General features: G+C 43.3%; 9 non-coding genes and 1 pseudogene across 9 annotated transcripts; all 10 read left to right on the top strand.

The window, feature by feature from the left end:
- The first annotated feature begins 1,007 nt into the window (after positions 1-1,007).
- Positions 1,008-1,126, top strand: LOC136743245 (5S ribosomal RNA). The gene has a single exon (XR_010815351.1). It is a non-coding gene; the product is annotated as a 5S ribosomal RNA (ribosomal RNA).
- A 1,055-nt stretch (positions 1,127-2,181) lies between these two features.
- Positions 2,182-2,300, top strand: LOC136743060 (5S ribosomal RNA). The gene has a single exon (XR_010815176.1). It is a non-coding gene; the product is annotated as a 5S ribosomal RNA (ribosomal RNA).
- A 1,056-nt stretch (positions 2,301-3,356) lies between these two features.
- Positions 3,357-3,475, top strand: LOC136743171 (5S ribosomal RNA). Its single transcript, XR_010815281.1, has one exon. It is a non-coding gene; the product is annotated as a 5S ribosomal RNA (ribosomal RNA).
- A 1,066-nt stretch (positions 3,476-4,541) lies between these two features.
- Positions 4,542-4,660, top strand: LOC136743366 (5S ribosomal RNA). The gene has a single exon (XR_010815438.1). It is a non-coding gene; the product is annotated as a 5S ribosomal RNA (ribosomal RNA).
- A 1,056-nt stretch (positions 4,661-5,716) lies between these two features.
- LOC136743354 (5S ribosomal RNA) lies at positions 5,717-5,835 on the top strand. The gene has a single exon (XR_010815436.1). It is a non-coding gene; the product is annotated as a 5S ribosomal RNA (ribosomal RNA).
- A 1,055-nt stretch (positions 5,836-6,890) lies between these two features.
- LOC136743342 (5S ribosomal RNA) lies at positions 6,891-7,009 on the top strand. The gene has a single exon (XR_010815434.1). It is a non-coding gene; the product is annotated as a 5S ribosomal RNA (ribosomal RNA).
- Positions 7,010-8,075: 1,066 nt separating this feature from the next.
- Positions 8,076-8,184, top strand: LOC136743326 (uncharacterized; annotated as a pseudogene).
- Positions 8,185-9,250: 1,066 nt separating this feature from the next.
- On the top strand, positions 9,251-9,369 carry LOC136743331 (5S ribosomal RNA). The gene has a single exon (XR_010815429.1). It is a non-coding gene; the product is annotated as a 5S ribosomal RNA (ribosomal RNA).
- Positions 9,370-10,435: 1,066 nt separating this feature from the next.
- Positions 10,436-10,554, top strand: LOC136743122 (5S ribosomal RNA). The gene has a single exon (XR_010815235.1). It is a non-coding gene; the product is annotated as a 5S ribosomal RNA (ribosomal RNA).
- Positions 10,555-11,620: 1,066 nt separating this feature from the next.
- Positions 11,621-11,739, top strand: LOC136743318 (5S ribosomal RNA). Its single transcript, XR_010815421.1, has one exon. It is a non-coding gene; the product is annotated as a 5S ribosomal RNA (ribosomal RNA).
- Positions 11,740-12,612: the final 873 nt, after the last annotated feature.

The raw sequence follows: 12,612 nt of genomic DNA, 5'->3' as shown, positions 1-12,612 counted from the left end.
TGGATACACGCAATTTCATCATTATTTCAGATTTGACTTCCCCAAATACACAGGCATACAATAGATCTTGTTCTCCAACGTAAACGGTCCCTAGTTACTAGGGTACATTCGTAAATAAATTGAGCATCATGGCTAGAAGTGACTAAATGTTGCCTAATCTTTCTCATCGAGAAATGACACAATTACAGCAACACAAAAAGGAACTCCACCGGACAAAGTTCAGTGCTCACAAGGAGCCTCATTCAACACACACGGTTCCATTCCCATTCATGCAAAGCACGAAAGTGTAAAACTTGGGAACATACTTGAGAGCAATGATCACATTCAATCTCAATCAAGGCACGGATGTGAATGCAACGGGATGAAATTACTGAAATGATGCCTGCCCTCGAACTGTGATGATGGACTACCCGACTCGCCAATAATATTGGCTTCTGGTGTATTGAAATAAAGGAGCTGCTGGATTTGTGTGTTTTCTTACCCCCTCACCATAGTTTGTCAAATGTTTAAACAACTGAACTTATATTCAAGGTTTGTTTCTCTTCATATGTTTTACTGGTTTACATTTGTCTCAGCAACCTGTTGAATGATTCTTCTGCTTTCAAAACAAAATGACAACAGGATGAATGCACACACTTGAAAATATAATACATGCAATGTTATGCATCATAGTGATGCAACCTCCTTTCAGTTTCATACTGCATGTCAATTGATATCCTTACTGAAATGCACACCTTCTCAAGATTGCGCTTGACTGGCGTGTCAGGCACTCAATTACAGCTGTTTTATCAAGACAATGTGTTCGTTTTGTAAAATATAGTTCCGGTCTGGTGTGGCACCCCAGCTAACGCACAACGTTGCCACAACGTGGCATATTAGCAGGGACTGTCTGCGGCGCGCTGGTGTGTCCCGGGCTTTAGAGTAGAGAGACAGTTCAACTGTAAGTATGAACGGCAGAAACGGATATTGCCATCCCTTTAAGTAGAGCGTCAGGGACAGCCTCCCTGGCTTACGGCCATACTAGCCTGAATACGCCCGATCTCGTCCGATCTCGGAAGCTAAGCAGGCTCGGGCCTGGTCAGTACTTGGATGGGAGACAGCCTGGGAATACCAGGTGCTGTAAGCTTTTGCATCTTTTACACACCAGAGCGCGACAAATCACGAGTTTTAACTTTGGATACACGCAATTTCATCATTATTTCAGATTTGACTTCCCCAAATACACAGGCATACAATAGATCTTGTTCTCCAACGTAAACGGTCCCTAGTAACTAGGGTACATTCGTAAATAAATTGAGCATCATGGCTAGAAGTGACTAAATGTTGCCTAATCTTTCTCATCGAGAAATGACACAATTACAGCAACACAAAAAGGAACTCCACCGGACAAAGATCAGTGCTCACAAGGAGCCTCATTCAACACACACGGTTCCATTCCCATTCATGCAAAGCACGAAAGTGTAAAACTTGGGAACATACTTGAGAGCAAAGATCACATTCAATCTCATTCAAGGCACGGATGTGAATGCAACGGGATGAAATTACTGAAATGATGCCTGCCCTCGAACTGTGATGATGGACTACCCGACTCGCCAATAATATTGGGTTCTGGTGTATTGAAATACAGGAGCTGCTGGATTTGTGTGTTTTCTTACCCCCTCACCATAGTTTGTCAAATGTTTAAACAACTGAACTTATATTCAAGGTTTGTTTCTCTTCATATGTTTTACTGGTTTACATTTGTCTCAGCAACCTGTTGAATGATTCTTCTGCTTTCAAAACAAAATGACAACAGGATGAATGCACACACTTGAAAATACAATACATGCAATGTTATGCATCATAGTGATGCAACCTCCTTTCAGTTTCATACTGCATGTCAATTGAAATCCTTACTGAAATGCACACCTTCTCAAGATTGCGCTTGACTGGCGTGTCAGGCACTCAATTACAGCTGTTTTATCAAGACAATGTGTTCGTTTTGTAATATATAGTTCCGGTCTGGTGTGGCACCCCAGCTAACGCACAACGTTGCCACAACGTTTCGTGTTAGCAGGGACTGTCTGCGGCGCGCTGGTGTGTCCCGGACTTTAGAGTAGAGAGACAGTTCAACTGCAAGTATGAGCGGCAGAAACGGATATTGCCTTCTCTTTAAGTAGAGCGTCAGGGACAGCCTCCCTGGCTTACGGCCATACTAGCCTGAATACGCCCGATCTCGTCCGATCTCGGAAGCTAAGCAGGCTCGGGCCTGGTCAGTACTTGGATGGGAGACCACCTGGGAAAACCAGGTGCTGTAAGCTTTTGCATCTTTTACACACCAGAGGGCGACAAATCACGAGTTTTAACTTTGGATACACGCAATTTCATCATTATTTCAGATTTGACTTCCCCAAATACACAGGCATACAATAGATCTTGTTCTCCAACGTAAACGGTCCCTAGTAACTAGGGTACATTCGTAAATAAATTGAGCATCATGGCTAGAAGTCACTAAATGTTGCCTAATCTTTCTCATCGAGAAATGACACAATTACAGCAACACAAAAAGGAACTCCACCGGACAGAGTTCAGTGCTCACAAGGAGCCTCATTCAACACACACGGTTCCATTCCCATTCATGCAAAGCACGAAAGTGTAAAACTTGGGAACATACTTGAGAGCAAAGATCACATTCAATCTCATTCAAGGCACGGATGTGAATGCAACGGGATGAAATTACTGAAATGATGCCTGCCCTCGAACTGTGATGATGGACTACCCGACTCGCCAATAATATTGGGTTCTGGTGTATTGAAATACAGGAGCTGCTGGATTTGTGTGTTTTCTTACCCCCTCACCATAGTTTGTCAAATGTTTAAACAACTGAACTTATATTCAAGGTTTGTTTCTCTTCATATGTTTTACTGGTTTACATTTGTCTCAGCAACCTGTTGAATGATTCTTCTGCTTTCAAAACAAAATGACAACAGGATGAATGCACACACTTGAAAATACAATACATGCAATGTTATGCATCATAGTGATGCAACCTCCTTTCAGTTTCATACTGCACGTCAATTGAAATCCTTACTGAAATGCACACCTTCTCAAGATTGCGCTTGACTGGCGTGTCAGGCACTCAATTACAGCTGTTTTATCAAGACAAATGTGTTCGTTTTGTAAAATATAGTTCCGGTCTGGTGTGGCACCCCAGCTAACGCACAACGTTGCCACAACGTGGCATATTAGCAGGGACTGTCTGCGGCGCGCTGGTGTGTCCCGGGCTTTAGAGTAGAGAGACAGTTCAACTGTAAGTATGAACGGCAGAAACGGATATTGCCATCCCTTTAAATAGAGCGTCAGGGACAGGCTCCCTGGCTCACGGCCATACTAGCCTGAATACGCCCGATCTCGTCCGATCTCGGAAGCTAAGCAGGCTCGGGCCTGGTCAGTACTTGGATGGGAGACCGCCTGGGAATACCAGGTGCTGTAAGCTTTTGCATCTTTTACACACCAGAGCGCGACAAATCACGAGTTTTAACTTTGGATACACGCAATTTCATCATTATTTCAGATTTGACTTCCCCAAATACACAGGCAAACAATAGATCTTGTTCTCCAACGTAAACGGTCCCTAGTAACTAGGGTACATTCGTAAATAAATTGAGCATCATGGCTAGAAGTGACTAAATGTTGCCTAATCTTTCTCATCGAGAAATGACACAATTACAGCAACACAAAAAGGAACTCCACCGGACAAAGATCAGTGCTCACAAGGAGCCTCATTCAACACACACGGTTCCATTCCCATTCATGCAAAGCACGAAAGTGTAAAACTTGGGAACATACTTGAGAGCAAAGATCACATTCAATCTCATTCAAGGCACGGATGTGAATGCAACGGGATGAAATTACTGAAAAGATGCCTGCCCTCGAACTGTGATGATGGACTACCCGACTCGCCAATAATATTGGGTTCTGGTGTATTGAAATACAGGAGCTGCTGGATTTGTGTGTTTTCTTACCCCCTCACCATAGTTTGTCAAATGTTTAAACAACTGAACTTATATTCAAGGTTTGTTTCTCTTCATATGTTTTACTGGTTTACATTTGTCTCAGCAACCTGTTGAATGATTCTTCTGCTTTCAAAACAAAATGACAACAGGATGAATGCACACACTTGAAAATACAATACATGCAATGTTATGCATCATAGTGATGCAACCTCCTTTCAGTTTCATACTGTATGTCAATTGAAATCCTTATTGAAATGCACACCTTCTCAAGATTGAGCTTGACTGGCGTGTCAGGCACTCAATTACAGCTGTATTATCAAGACAATGTGTTCGTTTTGTAATATATAGTTCCGGTCTGGTGTGGCACCCCAGCTAACGCACAACGTTGCCACAATGTTGCCACAACGTGGCGTGTTAGCAGGGACTGTCTGCGGCGCGCTGGTGTGTCCCGGGCTTTAGAGTAGAGAGACAGTTCAACTGTAAGTATGAACGGCAGAAACGGATATTGCCTTCCCTTTAAGTAGAGCGTCAGGGACAGCCTCCCTGGCTTACGGCCATACTAGCCTGAATACGCCCGATCTCGTCCGATCTCGGAAGCTAAGCAGGCTCGGGCCTGGTCAGTACTTGGATGGGAGACCGCCTGGGAATACCAGGTGCTGTAAGCTTTTGCATCTTTTACACACCAGAGCGCGACAAATCACGAGTTTTAACTTTGGATACACGCAATTTCATCATTATTTCAGATTTGACTTCCCCAAATACACAGGCATACAATAGATCTTGTTCTCCAACGTAAACGGTCCCTAGTAAATAGGGTACATTCGTAAATAAATTGAGCATCATGGCTAGAAGTGACTAAATGTTGCCTAATCTTTCTCATCGAGAAATGACACAATTACAGCAACACAAAAAGGAACTCCACCGGACAAAGATCAGTGCTCACAAGGAGCCTCATTCAACACACACGGTTCCATTCCCATTCATGCAAAGCACGAAAGTGTAAAACTTGGGAACATACTTGAGAGCAAAGATCACATTCAATCTCATTCAAGGCACGGATGTGAATGCAACGGGATGAAATTACTGAAATGATGCCTGCCCTCGAACTGTGATGATGGACTACCCGACTCGCCAATAATATTGGGTTCTGGTGTATTGAAATACAGGAGCTGCTGGATTTGTGTGTTTTCTTACCCCCTCACCATAGTTTGTCAAATGTTTAAACAACTGAACTTATATTCAAGGTTTGTTTCTCTTCATATGTTTTACTGGTTTACATTTGTCTCAGCAACCTGTTGAATGATTCTTCTGCTTTCAAAACAAAATGACAACAGGATGAATGCACACACTTGAAAATACAATACATGCAATGTTATGCATCATAGTGATGCAACCTCCTTTCAGTTTCATACTGCATGTCAATTGAAATCCTTACTGAAATGCACACCTTCTCAAGATTGCGCTTGACTGGCGTGTCAGGCACTCAATTACAGCTGTTTTATCAAGACAAATGTGTTCGTTTTGTAAAATATAGTTCCGGTCTGGTGTGGCACCCCAGCTAACGCACAACGTTGCCACAACGTTTCGTGTTAGCAGGGACTGTCTGCGGCGCGCTGGTGTGTCCCGGGCTTTAGAGTAGAGAGACAGTTCAACTGTAAGTATGAACGGCAGAAACGGATATTGCCTTCCCTTTAAGTAGAGCGTCAGGGACAGCCTCCCTGGCTTACGGCCATACTAGCCTGAATACGCCCGATCTCGTCCGATCTCGGAAGCTAAGCAGGCTCGGGCCTGGTCAGTACTTGGATGGGAGACCGCCTGGGAATACCAGGTGCTGTAAGCTTTTGCATCTTTTACACACCAGAGCGCGACAAATCACGAGTTTTAACTTTGGATACACGCAATTTCATCATTATTTCAGATTTGACTTCCCCAAATACACAGGCATACAATAGATCTTGTTCTCCAACGTAAACGGTCCCTAGTAAATAGGGTACATTCGTAAATAAATTGAGCATCATGGCTAGAAGTGACTAAATGTTGCCTAATCTTTCTCATCGAGAAATGACACAATTACAGCAACACAAAAAGGAACTCCACCGGACAAAGATCAGTGCTCACAAGGAGCCTCATTCAACACACACGGTTCCATTCCCATTCATGCAAAGCACGAAAGTGTAAAACTTGGGAACATACTTGAGAGCAAAGATCACATTCAATCTCATTCAAGGCACGGATGTGAATGCAACGGGATGAAATTACTGAAATGATGCCTGCCCTCGAACTGTGATGATGGACTACCCGACTCGCCAATAATATTGGGTTCTGGTGTATTGAAATACAGGAGCTGCTGGATTTGTGTGTTTTCTTACCCCCTCACCATAGTTTGTCAAATGTTTAAACAACTGAACTTATATTCAAGGTTTGTTTCTCTTCATATGTTTTACTGGTTTACATTTGTCTCAGCAACCTGTTGAATGATTCTTCTGCTTTCAAAACAAAATGACAACAGGATGAATGCACACACTTGAAAATACAATACATGCAATGTTATGCATCATAGTGATGCAACCTCCTTTCAGTTTCATACTGCATGTCAATTGAAATCCTTACTGAAATGCACACCTTCTCAAGATTGCGCTTGACTGGCGTGTCAGGCACTCAATTACAGCTGTATTATCAAGACAATATGTTCGTTTTGTAATATATAGTTCCGGTCTGGTGTGGCACCCCAGCTAACGCACAACGTTGCCACAACGTTTCGTGTTAGCAGGGACTGTCTGCGGCGCGCTGGTGTGTCCCGGACTTTAGAGTAGAGAGAGAGTTCAACTGCAAGTATGAGCGGCAGAAACGGATATTGCCTTCCCTTTAAGTAGAGCGTCAGGGACAGCCTCCCTGGCTTACGGCCATACTAGCCTGAATACGCCCGATCTCGTCCGATCTCGGAAGCTAAGCAGGCTCGGGCCTGGTCAGTACTTGGATGGGAGACCGCCTGGGAATACCAGGTGCTGTAAGCTTTTGCATCTTTTACACACCAGAGGGCGACAAATCACGAGTTTTAACTTTGGATACACGCAATTTCATCATTATTTCAGATTTGACTTCCCCAAATACACAGGCATACAATAGATCTTGTTCTCCAACGTAAACGGTCCCTAGTAACTAGGGTACATTCGTAAATAAATTGAGCATCATGGCTAGAAGTGACTAAATGTTGCCTAATCTTTCTCATCGAGAAATGACACAATTACAGCAACACAAAAAGGAACTCCACCGGACAAAGTTCAGTGCTCACAAGGAGCCTCATTCAACACACACGGTTCCATTCCCATTCATGCAAAGCACGAAAGTGTAAAACTTGGGAACATACTTGAGAGCAAAGATCACATTCAATCTCATTCAAGGCACGGATGTGAATGCAACGGGATGAAATTACTGAAATGATGCCTGCCCTCGAACTGTGATGATGGACTACCCGACTCGCCAATAATATTGGGTTCTGGTGTATTGAAATACAGGAGCTGCTGGATTTGTGTGTTTTCTTACCCCCTCACCATAGTTTGTCAAATGTTTAAACAACTGAACTTATATTCAAGGTTTGTTTCTCTTCATATGTTTTACTGGTTTACATTTGTCTCAGCAACCTGTTGAATGATTCTTCTGCTTTCAAAACAAAATGACAACAGGATGAATGCACACACTTGAAAATACAATACATGCAATGTTATGCATCATAGTGATGCAACCTCCTTTCAGTTTCATACTGCATGTCAATAGAAATCCTTACTGAAATGCACACCTTCTCAAGATTGCGCTTGACTGGCGTGTCAGGCACTCAATTACAGCTGTTTTATCAAGAGAATGTGTTCGTTTTGTAATATATAGTTCCGGTCTGGTGTGGCACCCCAGCTAACGCACAACGTTGCCACAATGTTGCCACAACGTGGCGTGTTAGCAGGGACTGTCTGCGGCGCGCTGGTGTGTCCCGGGCTTTAGAGTAGAGAGACAGTTCAACTGTAAGTATGAGCGGCAGAAACGGATATTGCCTTCCCTTTAAGTAGAGCGTCAGGGACAGCCTCCCTGGCTTACGGCCATACTAGCCTGAATACGCCCGATCTCGGAAGCTAAGCAGGCTCGGGCCTGGTCAGTACTTGGATGGGAGACCGCCTGGGAATACCAGGTGCTGTAAGCTTTTGCATCTTTTACACACCAGAGGGCGACAAATCACGAGTTTTAACTTTGGATACACGCAATTTCATCATTATTTCAGATTTGACTTCCCCAAATACACAGGCATACAATAGATCTTGTTCTCCAACGTAAACGGTCCCTAGTAACTAGGGTACATTCGTAAATAAATTGAGCATCATGGCTAGAAGTGACTAAATGTTGCCTAATCTTTCTCATCGAGAAATGACACAATTACAGCAACACAAAAAGGAACTCCACCGGACAAAGTTCAGTGCTCACAAGGAGCCTCATTCAACACACACGGTTCCATTCCCATTCATGCAAAGCACGAAAGTGTAAAACTTGGGAACATACTTGAGAGCAAAGATCACATTCAATCTCATTCAAGGCACGGATGTGAATGCAACGGGATGAAATTACTGAAATGATGCCTGCCCTCGAACTGTGATGATGGACTACCCGACTCGCCAATAATATTGGGTTCTGGTGTATTGAAATACAGGAGCTGCTGGATTTGTGTGTTTTCTTACCCCCTCACCATAGTTTGTCAAATGTTTAAACAACTGAACTTATATTCAAGGTTTGTTTCTCTTCATATGTTTTACTGGTTTACATTTGTCTCAGCAACCTGTTGAATGATTCTTCTGCTTTCAAAACAAAATGACAACAGGATGAATGCACACACTTGAAAATACAATACATGCAATGTTATGCATCATAGTGATGCAACCTCCTTTCAGTTTCATACTGCATGTCAATAGAAATCCTTACTGAAATGCACACCTTCTCAAGATTGCGCTTGACTGGCGTGTCAGGCACTCAATTACAGCTGTTTTATCAAGAGAATGTGTTCGTTTTGTAATATATAGTTCCGGTCTGGTGTGGCACCCCAGCTAACGCACAACGTTGCCACAATGTTGCCACAACGTGGCGTGTTAGCAGGGACTGTCTGCGGCGCGCTGGTGTGTCCCGGGCTTTAGAGTAGAGAGACAGTTCAACTGTAAGTATGAACGGCAGAAACGGATATTGCCTTCCCTTTAAGTAGAGCGTCAGGGACAGCCTCCCTGGCTTACGGCCATACTAGCCTGAATACGCCCGATCTCGTCCGATCTCGGAAGCTAAGCAGGCTCGGGCCTGGTCAGTACTTGGATGGGAGACCGCCTGGGAATACCAGGTGCTGTAAGCTTTTGCATCTTTTACACACCAGAGGGCGACAAATCACGAGTTTTAACTTTGGATACACGCAATTTCATCATTATTTCAGATTTGACTTCCCCAAATACACAGGCATACAATAGATCTTGTTCTCCAACGTAAACGGTCCCTAGTAACTAGGGTACATTCGTAAATAAATTGAGCATCATGGCTAGAAGTGACTAAATGTTGCCTAATCTTTCTCATCGAGAAATGACACAATTACAGCAACACAAAAAGGAACTCCACCGGACAAAGATCAGTGCTCACAAGGAGCCTCATTCAACACACACGGTTCCATTCCCATTCATGCAAAGCACGAAAGTGTAAAACTTGGGAACATACTTGAGAGCAAAGATCACATTCAATCTCATTCAAGGCACGGATGTGAATGCAACGGGATGAAATTACTGAAAAGATGCCTGCCCTCGAACTGTGATGATGGACTACCCGACTCGCCAATAATATTGGGTTCTGGTGTATTGAAATACAGGAGCTGCTCGATTTGTGTGTTTTCTTACCCCCTCACCATAGTTTGTCAAATGTTTAAACAACTGAACTTATATTCAAGGTTTGTTTCTCTTCATATGTTTTACTGGTTTACATTTGTCTCAGCAACCTGTTGAATGATTCTTCTGCTTTCAAAACAAAATGACAACAGGATGAATGCACACACTTGAAAATACAATACATGCAATGTTATGCATCATAGTGATGCAACCTCCTTTCAGTTTCATACTGCATGTCAATTGAAATCCTTACTGAAATGCACACCTTCTCAAGATTGCGCTTGACTGGCATGTCAGGCACTCAATTACAGCTGTATTATCAAGACAATGTGTTCGTTTTGTAAAATATAGTTCCGGTCTGGTGTGGCACCCCAGCTAACGCACAACGTTGCCACAATGTTGCCACAACGTGGCGTCTTAGCAGGGACTGTCTGCGGCGCGCTGGTGTGTCCCGGGCTTTAGAGTAGAGAGACAGTTCAACTGTAAGTATGAACGGCAGAAACGGATATTGCCTTCCCTTTAAGTAGAGCGTCAGGGACAGCATTCCTGGCTTACGGCCATACTAGCCTGAATACGCCCGATCTCGTCCGATCTCGGAAGCTAAGCAGGCTCGGGCCTGGTCAGTACTTGCATGGGAGACCGCCTGGGAATACCAGGTGCTGTAAGCTTTTGCATCTTTTACACACCAGAGGGCGACAAATCACGAGTTTTAACTTTGGATACACGCAATTTCATCATTATTTCAGATTTGACTTCCCCAAATACACAGGCATACAATAGATCTTGTTCTCCAACGTAAACGGTCCCTAGTAACTAGGGTACATTCGTAAATGAATTGAGCATCATGGCTAGAAGTTACTAAATGTTGCCTAATCTTTCTCATCGAGAAATGACACAATTACAGCAACACAAAAAGGAACTCCACCGGACAAAGTTCAGTGCTCACAAGGAGCCTCATTCAACACACACGGTTCCATTCCCATTCATGCAAAGCACGAAAGTGTAAAACTTGGGAACATACTTGAGAGCAAAGATCACATTCAATCTCATTCAAGGCACGGATGTGAATGCAACGGGATGAAATTACTGAAATGATGCCTGCCCTCGAACTGTGATGATGGACTACCCGACTCGCCAATAATATTGGGTTCTGGTGTATTGAAATACAGGAGCTGCTGGATTTGTGTGTTTTCTTACCCCCTCACCATAGTTTGTCAAATGTTTAAACAACTGAACTTATATTCAAGGTTTGTTTCTCTTCATATGTTTTACTGGTTTACATTTGTCTCAGCAACCTGTTGAATGATTCTTCTGCTTTCAAAACAAAATGACAACAGGATGAATGCACACACTTGAAAATACAATACATGCAATGTTATGCATCATAGTGATGCAACCTCCTTTCAGTTTCATACTGTATGTCAATTGAAATCCTTATTGAAATGCACACCTTCTCAAGATTGAGCTTGACTGGCGTGTCAGGCACTCAATTACAGCTGTATTATCAAGACAATGTGTTCGTTTTGTAATATATAGTTCCGGTCTGGTGTGGCACCCCAGCTAACGCACAACGTTGCCACAATGTTGCCACAACGTGGCGTGTTAGCAGGGACTGTCTGCGGCGCGCTGGTGTGTCCCGGGCTTTAGAGTAGAGAGACAGTTCAACTGTAAGTATGAACGGCAGAAACGGATATTGCCTTCCCTTTAAGTAGAGCGTCAGGGACAGCCTCCCTGGCTTACGGCCATACTAGCCTGAATACGCCCGATCTCGTCCGATCTCGGAAGCTAAGCAGGCTCGGGCCTGGTCAGTACTTGGATGGGAGACCGCCTGGGAATACCAGGTGCTGTAAGCTTTTGCATCTTTTACACACCAGAGCGCGACAAATCACGAGTTTTAACTTTGGATACACGCAATTTCATCATTATTTCAGATTTGACTTCCCCAAATACACAGGCATACAATAGATCTTGTTCTCCAACGTAAACGGTCCCTAGTAAATAGGGTACATTCGTAAATAAATTGAGCATCATGGCTAGAAGTGACTAAATGTTGCCTAATCTTTCTCATCGAGAAATGACACAATTACAGCAACACAAAAAGGAACTCCACCGGACAAAGATCAGTGCTCACAAGGAGCCTCATTCAACACACACGGTTCCATTCCCATTCATGCAAAGCACGAAAGTGTAAAACTTGGGAACATACTTGAGAGCAAAGATCACATTCAATCTCATTCAAGGCACGGATGTGAATGCAACGGGATGAAATTACTGAAATGATGCCTGCCCTCGAACTGTGATGATGGACTACCCGACTCGCCAATAATATTGGGTTCTGGTGTATTGAAATACAGGAGCTGCTGGATTTGTGTGTTTTCTTACCCCCTCACCATAGTTTGTCAAATGTTTAAACAACTGAACTTATATTCAAGGTTTGTTTCTCTTCATATGTTTTACTGGTTTACATTTGTCTCAGCAACCTGTTGAATGATTCTTCTGCTTTCAAAACAAAATGACAACAGGATGAATGCACACACTTGAAAATACAATACATGCAATGTTATGCATCATAGTGATGCAACCTCCTTTCAGTTTCATACTGCATGTCAATTGAAATCCTTACTGAAATGCACACCTTCTCAAGATTGCGCTTGACTGGCGTGTCAGGCACTCAATTACAGCTGTTTTATCAAGACAAATGTGTTCGTTTTGTAAAATATAGTTCC

Source organism: Amia ocellicauda, unplaced genomic scaffold (genome assembly GCF_036373705.1).
Source record: "Amia ocellicauda isolate fAmiCal2 unplaced genomic scaffold, fAmiCal2.hap1 HAP1_SCAFFOLD_77, whole genome shotgun sequence".
Lineage (NCBI taxonomy): Eukaryota > Metazoa > Chordata > Actinopteri > Amiiformes > Amiidae > Amia > Amia ocellicauda.
Note: the sequence above shows the minus strand (reverse complement) of the source record. Positions and strands in the feature narration are given on the sequence as shown.